Here is a 9,622-nt window from a genome sequence, read left to right as displayed (position 1 = left end):
CCATTAATACAGGTAACAAGTGGAGGACAGAAGAGCTTCTTAAAGAAGAAGTTACAGGTCTGTGAGAGCCAGAAATCTTGCTTGTTTGTTATTGACCAAATACTTATTTTCCACCATAATTTACAAAATTACAGACCTCTCTCATCTTTCTAAGTAGGAGAACCTGCACAATCAGTGGCTGACTAAATACTTTTTGACCCCACTGTAGTTCTTGTGTTCGTGAAACCAATTTGGTTTTTGCTCCAAGAAGGAAGAAATTATGTCAATACACGTTGCAAACGGTATTGCGTACACTTTAAGGATGTTAAAATAACCCATTTGATTCTCGGGGGTTTATGACGATTATGGATGAACAAAAGAGTATCACAGCACACCCCTGTTTTGTCTGTTAAAAGAAACATCAAAACAATCACTTACACCTCCCGCAACACTCCACCACCACACAGACACATAAGTGATATAAGCTAGTGTTTTAAAGTAAGCATCATTGATTAATGCTAACTAAATAAAAAAGTATATTTTTTATTAATGTATAATAAAACAAATAAATGAGAAACTTAGTTTTCTTCACAGGCCATCATCATAAACACACATACACACACACACACACCCCACACCTCAAGGGCTTATCTGGTTAGGGTACCTCCTATGTTTCTAACATCAAAAGTCAATTAGGTGCGATGTCTCTACAGTATATATGTTAAAGTTTAAGGTTTATAACATTGGTCAGGCCGGCAGACAGGTAAGGGTGTCTTCACTACAAAGATCTTTCCAGACGCGTATCCCCACATCACCCCAACAAGCGGTGGGGGTCACAAACACGACTCCAGAGATTTATGACACCTATGTCATACAGACTGGGTGCAATCAGACACAAAATATTTAAATATGTAAATGTTAAGAGGTGTGTTCTTGGTAAAAAAGTATGTATAGCTGGGGTTTGTTGGTTAGTCACAAAAAGTCATTCAAAACACCAAGACACCATTTGGAAACAGCAAAAGACTCCGGCATTCTTGGTGAGTATGTAGTAGGTACAGACTTCTACTTAATTCTGTTGCTAGAATTTCGGTGTTATAATGTTTTTTCTCACTTAACAGGGTTTTTTGTTGTATAGGCACATCTGAGCTTGAAACAATCCAAGCCATTAGAAGCATTGAAGGTTTATCTCAACTGTTTGAAGGTATGTTTTCTGTATTTGCAACATTTAATTGTTGCTGATGTTTATTTGTTATCCAACATAATATTTCATACAATTCTACAGAAACAGTGGACACGTCCAGTTCAGTACACCCACTTGGTGAGTTGTGATTTATGCTATAATTGATTGTATTTTAATGTGTAATACTAATTATATGTTCTGTAGTAGGTCTAACGCGGCTGGTCGACGCTACGGGCCTATTAACACCGCCTGGGTTTGCTGCTGTAATTGACACGCCCCCGTTGGTAGTATTGCGGGACACTGTGAGCGGTAACCATGGATACACGCCAAACATCTTCAACCCCTGTTTGACTAGTTGTCCTGAAGGATCGCGACGGAACGCCAGTGAATCGGAGCCGTGTGGAAAGCGCGTTTGTTTCAGTATCGTTGATGAGGATGGACAACATTCAAGCAGAAAACATCTTAGATTACAAGGCGGCGGCGAACTAGATGGTAAGAAAATACAAATAAATTACTATACGTAGTTTTGTAACTTATATTAATATATAAATTGTTGTTTTTAGATTTGAACGACATACCCCTGTTGGTGTACGGCCCCTGCGTTGACACAGACCAGGACAACATTGAATGGACTGACGGACTAATGAAAACATGGAACGAAAATAGTTTTACGGAATTTAATTAATCTACCGTGCGGAACGTGTTTCCTGATGCTCAGCACGAAGCAAGAGACACATCTGAGGACGATTTAAAATCTAACCAAACACACGAGAGACAACAACAGGTTAGCGCTATCAATTCTTAGAAGTTTGATGAGTCGAGTCTGGTACAGAAAGTGTCTAAAATAGCTATCGAACAACGCAGACAAGCCGCTCTAAAACGTAAGACAGACAATACTTTTCGAAAAGAAATTGCAGACTTAAAATCTACTAATTCTAATTTAGTTCACATAATTGGAGAATTGCAATCAACTATTTCAAAATTATTTGAAGAAAATCTAAAATTACGTAAGTAACAGGAATCGCACAACAGTAATGTATATAACATGTACAATTTAAACAGATTTTTACAACTAAAATTATCGTCGTTAATTTCCATAGCTGGTCCGTCTGGTTCTAAATGATTGTTGTTGTTGTTGTTGTAGCTGTGTTTTAACTGTTGTTGTTTAAAGGTTTTAAATAAATCAATTCATCAGTACAATCTCAAACAATTGCGTATTATTATTTTGGTATAAACAAAATGGCGTCTAAAAGGTTTTTGGGGTCAGATAACGATACAAGCAATGACCCCATTTTTTAAATTTTCCAACCACAGACATGGCGTCATACACTTCACATATACACAATACACTATCAGAAATTGTGTCATTCTCCAGGGTGTTGGCTGGTGATGGTGGCGTTATTGACATTACTCTAAGAGGAGGAAGTTTAACATCTGATGTTAATACAGTGTTGTCTTCAAGAGATGGTTACAGTGTAGATAGATTTTCAGACGCTATTGAAAGGGTTATGCAGAGTAACAATAGTATTAGAACAGACGATGGTTGGGTTTTGATTGTCTCGATAGCCATGTGTAAAAATGGTGGTGTTCGTCGTAAGGTTCGCGACATTGCACACAACCAGGTGATTGAAAAGAAATGAATCTTTTCTGTCCAATAAATGTCTCAAACAACTTGTTTTGCAATTTGTATTGCTTATTTTCTAAACCCGAACGCCACACATAACACTTTAGAAACTATAGCCGAACAGCTGCAGACAAATGCTGGTTTTTCACAGGACCATAGAGTCGGGTTTAATGACATTGGTCATTTTGAATATAAGTATGGTGTTAAGATAGTTGTTTTTCACAAGAGTATTTCAGGTGATTTAGAGAAGTACCAAACTAACGACAGACCGCATACCAAGACGGTGTTTCTGTACCTACACGATGGTCATTACTATTTGATAAAAAATTTGAAAGCGTTCATGGGTGTGCCGTATGTTTGTACGTTTTGTTATAGGGGGTACACAAGTGCCAGAGATCATAGTTGTAAATATCGCTGTGATGTGTGTCAAGACGCTTTGTGTCACAAGTACCCCCGGCTTGTCAAATACTGTGAGAGTTGCTCACGTTACTGTAAATCTGTATACTGTTATGAACAGCATAAAAAACAAACACAGCAGCCTACCACTGGTGTAATGGCCTCCTCATGTGATCTTACCAAGTATTGTAAAAAATGTGGACGTCGTTATTATGTTAGTTTGACAAAGCCAAAACCCCACAGGTGTTTGGTGGACCGTTGTATTCATTGTGGTAAAGATTTAATTTCAGACACCAAGCATGAGTGTTACATACAGCCACTCAAATTAAAAGAACCCAGTAATTCATACATCTTTTTTGACTTTGAGACACGATTTGAAAATGGTAAGCATGAAGCTAATTTTGTCTGTACAATCACATTTGATGGCGACAAATTCACAGCTGAGGGATCTGATTGTATAGAGAAACTTTTCAAAAAGTTTAGACAGCCCAAATATCGGGGCTACACGTGGTTAGCACACAATGCTGCAGGTTTTGACAATTTCCTATTATTGGAATATTTTTCAAAAGTGGGGATTGCGTTAAAAATCACTATGATGGGGTGTAGACTGATTGCCATGTATGATGAAACGTATAAACAACGTTACATAGACTCATACTCATTCATCCCTATGCGTCTGGCTAAAACAACAACGGCCCTAAATCTGACATGTGCAGAGAAAGGATATTTTCCACACAAATTTAATTTAAAACGTAATGAGGACTATGTAGGACCGTACCCTGAAAAAGGCTTTTATGGATACGAGACGATGAATGACAAAGACAAACATGAGTTTGACGAATGGTACAACACAGTCTCTGGTGGGGTGTTTGACTTCAAAAAGGAGTTGTTTGTTTATGGTAGGAATTATGTCGTTTTACTGCGTGAAGCCTGTATCAAGTATTGTGACGAGTTCATTCAATGTACAAAGCTAGACCCATTCAATTATACAACATTAGCATCGTGTTGCATGGCAGTGTACAAGACACATTTTCTACCAAAAGATACGATAGCACTGACACACAACAACACCTACATTAGCCAACACAAGACATTCTCGAACGTTTCGATTGAGTGGCTTGAATACGTTAAGCATGCACGAGGTGTTGATGTGCATCACGTCCTAACACATGGTGAAATTGAGTTTGGAGCATATTATGTGGATGGGTATTATGAAAAAGACGGAGCACGAAAAGTCTTAGAATTTAACGGTTGTATGCATCACGGTCACGAATGTCGTTACAGACCGAATCAGGCTCATCCGATGTCAAAAGTGTTGTATGGCGAATTGCGACAACAGTTTGACACCAAGGTTGAGATACTTGCTAGGGCGTATGGACTAGATGTTGAAGTTATGTGGGAATGTCAGTGGGTAAACGCCAAGAGGTGTAATTCAGATGTCACAGCATTTATGTCTAATTACACAGCTCCTGAACGCCTCAAGCCAAGAGATGCCCTTTTTGACGGTCGAACAAATGCTTACAAATTGTACTACAATGCAAAAAATGGCGAGAAAATCAGGTATGTAGACTTCATCAGCTTGTACCCCTCCTGTCAGGCCAAGAAAATATACCCGACAGGGCACCCCCAGATAATATTTAAAGATTTCCGCCCTCTTGATGAATATTACGGCCTAGTCAAAGCAACGGTACACCCCCCAAGAAAACTCTTACACCCTGTTTTGCCATACCATTGTAATGGCAAATTAATGTTTCCGTTGTGTCGTACTTGTGCTGAGTTGGAAAACCAGACACAAACATGTATGCATAGCAATGTTGATCGATCCATCACAGGGACTTGGGTCAGTATTGAATTGCTGAAGGCTATTGAGAAAGGATATGTGGTGGCAAAAATCCATGAGGTTTGGCATTTTCCAGATCGTTCCGATACATTATTCTGTGAGTATGTAAAGACATTTTTACAATACAAGCAGGAGGCCAGTGGTTATCCATCACACGCAGTAACAGAGGAAGATAGGGCTGAATACATCAGGGACTATTTTGAAAAATATGTCTCAATCCCGCACGGTCTATTAATAAGTTGTTATTGAATAGTCTGTGGGGTCGATTTTCAATGAGGGAAAACTTGCCTGTTTCTGAACTGTTGACGGACCCTGAACGATTTTCACAACATATCTTTGGCGACGGTTATGATGTCAAACACTTTTCATTTGTGTCTGACACCACCGCTTTGATACAGTGGTGTTACTCAGCTGGAGACTGTTGTCCAACACGTGACATTAATGGGTTTCTTGGTGCTTTCACAACAGCGCATGTCCGTTTAGAATTGTACAGTTTAATGGATAGATTAGGTGACAGATTGTTGTATAGTGACACTGACAGCATTATTTTTGTTTCTCGTGAAGGTGATTGGGACCCCCCTCTGGGTCCATACTTGGGTGATTTGACAGACAAGATTGGTGGCGGAGATTACATTACGGAGTTTTGTTCAGGAGGTTCTAAGACATATGGTTACCTTACAGCTAAAACGTAAAACGTGTATGAAGGCAAAAGGAATTACACTTAATACTGAAAACTCAAAAGTCATCAGACTCGACACACTCATTGATCTTGTTGATCATTATGTGACAAATCGCGATAGTAGTCGACACATACTCGCTCGGGCAGACGGTATAGTGCGAAATAAAAAGAACCTCACACTGAAAAACAAGTCAGTAGTGAAACGTTTCAAAGTGGTGTACAACAAACGCGTCCTGTTGTCTGACTTTTCAACACTTCCCTATGGATACTAAAGACATACACAGCTATCGTGTTGTTATACAGTAGATGTTGATGGTTTTGATTTAAGATTACAACATCCGTTTTCATGTGTAATAAGCGGCCCATCAAATTCCGGAAAAACTTTTTTTCTTAAGCAGTTGATTGAGCATACTGATGAGTTGATTTATTTAAAACCTTTAAACAACAACAGTTCAAACACAGCTACAACAACAACAACAACAATCATTTAGGACCAGATGGACCAGCTATGGGAATTAACGACAATAATTTTTTTGTAAAAACCTGTTTAAATTGTACAACATGTTATATACATTACTATGTGTGCGATTCCTGTTCCTTACGTAATTTTTGATTTTCTTCAAATAATTTAGAAATAGTTGATTGCAATTCTTCAATTACGTGAACTAAATTAGAATTAGTAGATTTTAAGTCTGCAATTTCTTTTCGAAAAGTATTGTCTGTCTTACGTTTTTAGAGCGGCTTGTCTGCGTATTTTAGACACTTTCTGTACCAGACTCGACTCATCAAACTTCGAAGCATTGATAGCGCTATCCTGTTGTTGTCTCTCGTGTGTTTGGTTAGATTTTAAATCGTCCTCGGATGTGTCTCTTGCTTCGTGCTGAGCATCAGGAAACACATTCCACACGGTAGATTAATTAAATTCCGTAAAAACTATTTTCGTTCCATGTTTTCATTAGTCCGTCAGTCCATTCAATGTTGTCCTGGTCTGTGTCAACGCAGGGGCCGTACACCAACAGGGGTATGTCGTTCAAATCTAAAAACAACAATTTATATATTAATATACTTTACACACAAATATTAAGTTACAAAACTACGTATAGTAATTCATTTGTATTTTCTTACCATCTAGTTCGCCGCCGCCTTGTAATCTAAGACGTTTTCTGCTTGAATGTTGTCCATCCTCATCAACGATACCGACACAAACGCGCTTTCCACATTCGGTTCACTGGCGTTCCGTCGCGATCCCTCAGGACAACTAGTCAAACAGGGGTTGAAGATGTTTGGCGTGTATCCGTGGTTACCGCTCACAGTGTCCCGCGATACTACCAACGGGGGCATGTCAATTACAGCAGCAAACCCAGGCGGTGTTAATAGGCCCGTAGCGTTGACCAGCCACGTTACACCTACTACAGAACATAAAATTAGTATTACACATTAAAATACAATCAATTATAGCATAAATCACAACTCACCAAGTGGGTGTACTGAACTGGACGTGTCCACTGTTTCTGTAGAATTGTATGAAATATTATGTTGGATAACAAATAAACATCAGCAACAATTAAATGTTGCAAATACAGAAAACATACCTTCAAACAGTTGAGATAAACCTTCAATGCTTCTAATGGCTTGGATTGTTTCAAGCTCAGATGTGCCTATACAACAAAAAACCCTGTTAAGTGAGAAAAAACATTATAACACCGAAATTCTAGCAACAGAATTAAGTAGAAGTCTGTACCTACTACATACTCACCAAGAATGCCGGAGTCCATTGCGGTTTCCAAATGGTGTCTTGAATGACTTTTTGTGACTAACCAACAAACCCCAGCTATACATACTTTTTTACCAAGAACACACCTCTTAACATTTACATATTTAAATATTTTGTGTCTGATTGCACCCAGTCTGTATGACATAGGTGTCATAAATCTCTGGAGTCGTGTTTGTGACCCCCACCGCTTGTTGGGGTGATGTGGGGATACGCGTCTGGAAAGTCCTTTGTAGTGAAGACACCCTTACCTGTCTGCCGGCCTGACCAATGTTATAAACCTTAAACATTAACATATATAGAGACATCGCACCTAATTGACTTTTGATGTTAGAAACATAGAAGGTACCCTAACCAGATAAGCCCTTGAGGTGTGGGGTGTGTGTGTGTGTGTGTGTGTTTATGATGATGGCCTGTGAAGAAAACTAAGTTTCTCATTCATTTGTTTTATTATACATTAATAAAAAATATACTTTTTTATTTAGTTAGCATTAATCAATGATGCTTACTTTAAAACACTAGCTTATATCACTTATGTGTCTGTGTGGTGGTGGAGTGTTGCGGGAGGTGTAAGTGATTGTTTTGATGTTTCTTTTAACAGACAAAACAGGGGTGTGTTGTGATACTCTTTTGTTCATCCATAATCGTCATAAACCCCCGAGAATCAAATAGGTTATTTTAACATTCTTAAAGTGTACACAATACCGTTTGCAACGTGTATTGACATAATCTCTTCCTTCTTGGAGCAAAAACCAAATTGGTTTCACGAACACAAGAACTAACTGTTAGTATTGCTGTAAAATATCTAAAAAGATTTTGCAGTCTGTGTGATATGGGTTTTCGTAAACCTTTGGAGATGTTTTTGTGCCCACCATTTGTGGGGTGGGGTGTACATCTGTAAATCCTTTGTAGTAAAGATAACCTCAGTCTTTCTGCTGGCCTGACCAATGTTATAAACCTTAAACATTAACATATATAGAGACATCGCACCTAATTGACTTTTGATGTTAGAAACCTAGGAGGTGCCCTAACCCGATATGCCCCTGAGGTGTGGGGTGTGTGGGTGTGTTTATGATGTTGTGTTGTCCTGTGAAGAAAAATAAAAGTTTCTAATGTATTTGTTTATTAAACATTTAATTAAAAATATAAATTTATATTTAGTTAGCATTAATCAATGATGCTTACTTTAAAACACTAGCTTATATCACTTATGTGTCTGTGTGGCCCCATGTTCTGTCAGTCAATATTACTAGTCAATCATGGTTGGTGAGGTGGGGTAGGGAGAGGTGTGTGGGGCGGGGGTCTGTGTTTTGGGGTGGGTGTGGGATGGGGAGAGGTGTGCACCCGCCAGACGACCATAGCGGGGAGAAAGGCTCTCGGCCTGCCCCAGCAGAGAGGCCTGGTGCGGGGTCGGCTGCCGTCGGGGCCGGGGTGGATTTCGGACTTAGACAGATTTTCACTGTTTATGAAGACCCAGCCGATAATCACCCAGGCGATCCGCCGAGCCTGCCCAGAGGGAGGGCCTGCCCTGCTGCGGAGGTGGTGACCCCGGGGTGGATTTCGGACTTAGACGAATTTTGACTGGGTATGAAGACCCAGCCGAAAATTCACCCAGGCCACAGGCCCGGCCTGCCCAGAGGGAGGGCCTGCCCTGCTGCGGAGGTGGTGAACCCCGGGGTGGATTTCGGGCTTAGACAAATTTTGACTGGGTATGAAGACCCAGCCGATAATCACCCAGGCGATCCGCCGAGCCTGCCCAGAGGGAGGCCCTGCCGAAAGTTTTCCAGGAGGACGAAAATTCACCCAGGCCACAGGCCCAGCCTGCCCAGGGAGAGAGGCTGCCTGCCCGGGGAGAGATGGGGCCTGCCCAGCCGCTCTGGTGGTGGTGGTGGTGGTGGTGACCCCGGGGTGGATTTTGGACTTTGACAAAATCTCACCGAAAAGGGGACGCTCACCCAGGGGAGCCGCCGCCCGTGCCCAGGGAGGGGGCGGACCCTGCCGAAAGTTTTCCAGGAGGCCGAAAATTCACCCAGGCCACAGGCCCAGCCTGCCCAGGGAGAGAGGCTGCCTGCCCGGGGAGAGATGGGGCCTGCCCAGCCGCTCTGGTGGTGGTGGTGGTGGTGGTGGTGGTGGTGGTGACGACCCCTGGGCGG

This window comes from Trichomycterus rosablanca, chromosome 4 (genome assembly GCF_030014385.1).
Source record: "Trichomycterus rosablanca isolate fTriRos1 chromosome 4, fTriRos1.hap1, whole genome shotgun sequence".
NCBI classification, from domain to species: Eukaryota; Metazoa; Chordata; class Actinopteri; order Siluriformes; family Trichomycteridae; genus Trichomycterus; species Trichomycterus rosablanca.
This window is presented reverse-complemented; position numbering follows the sequence as displayed.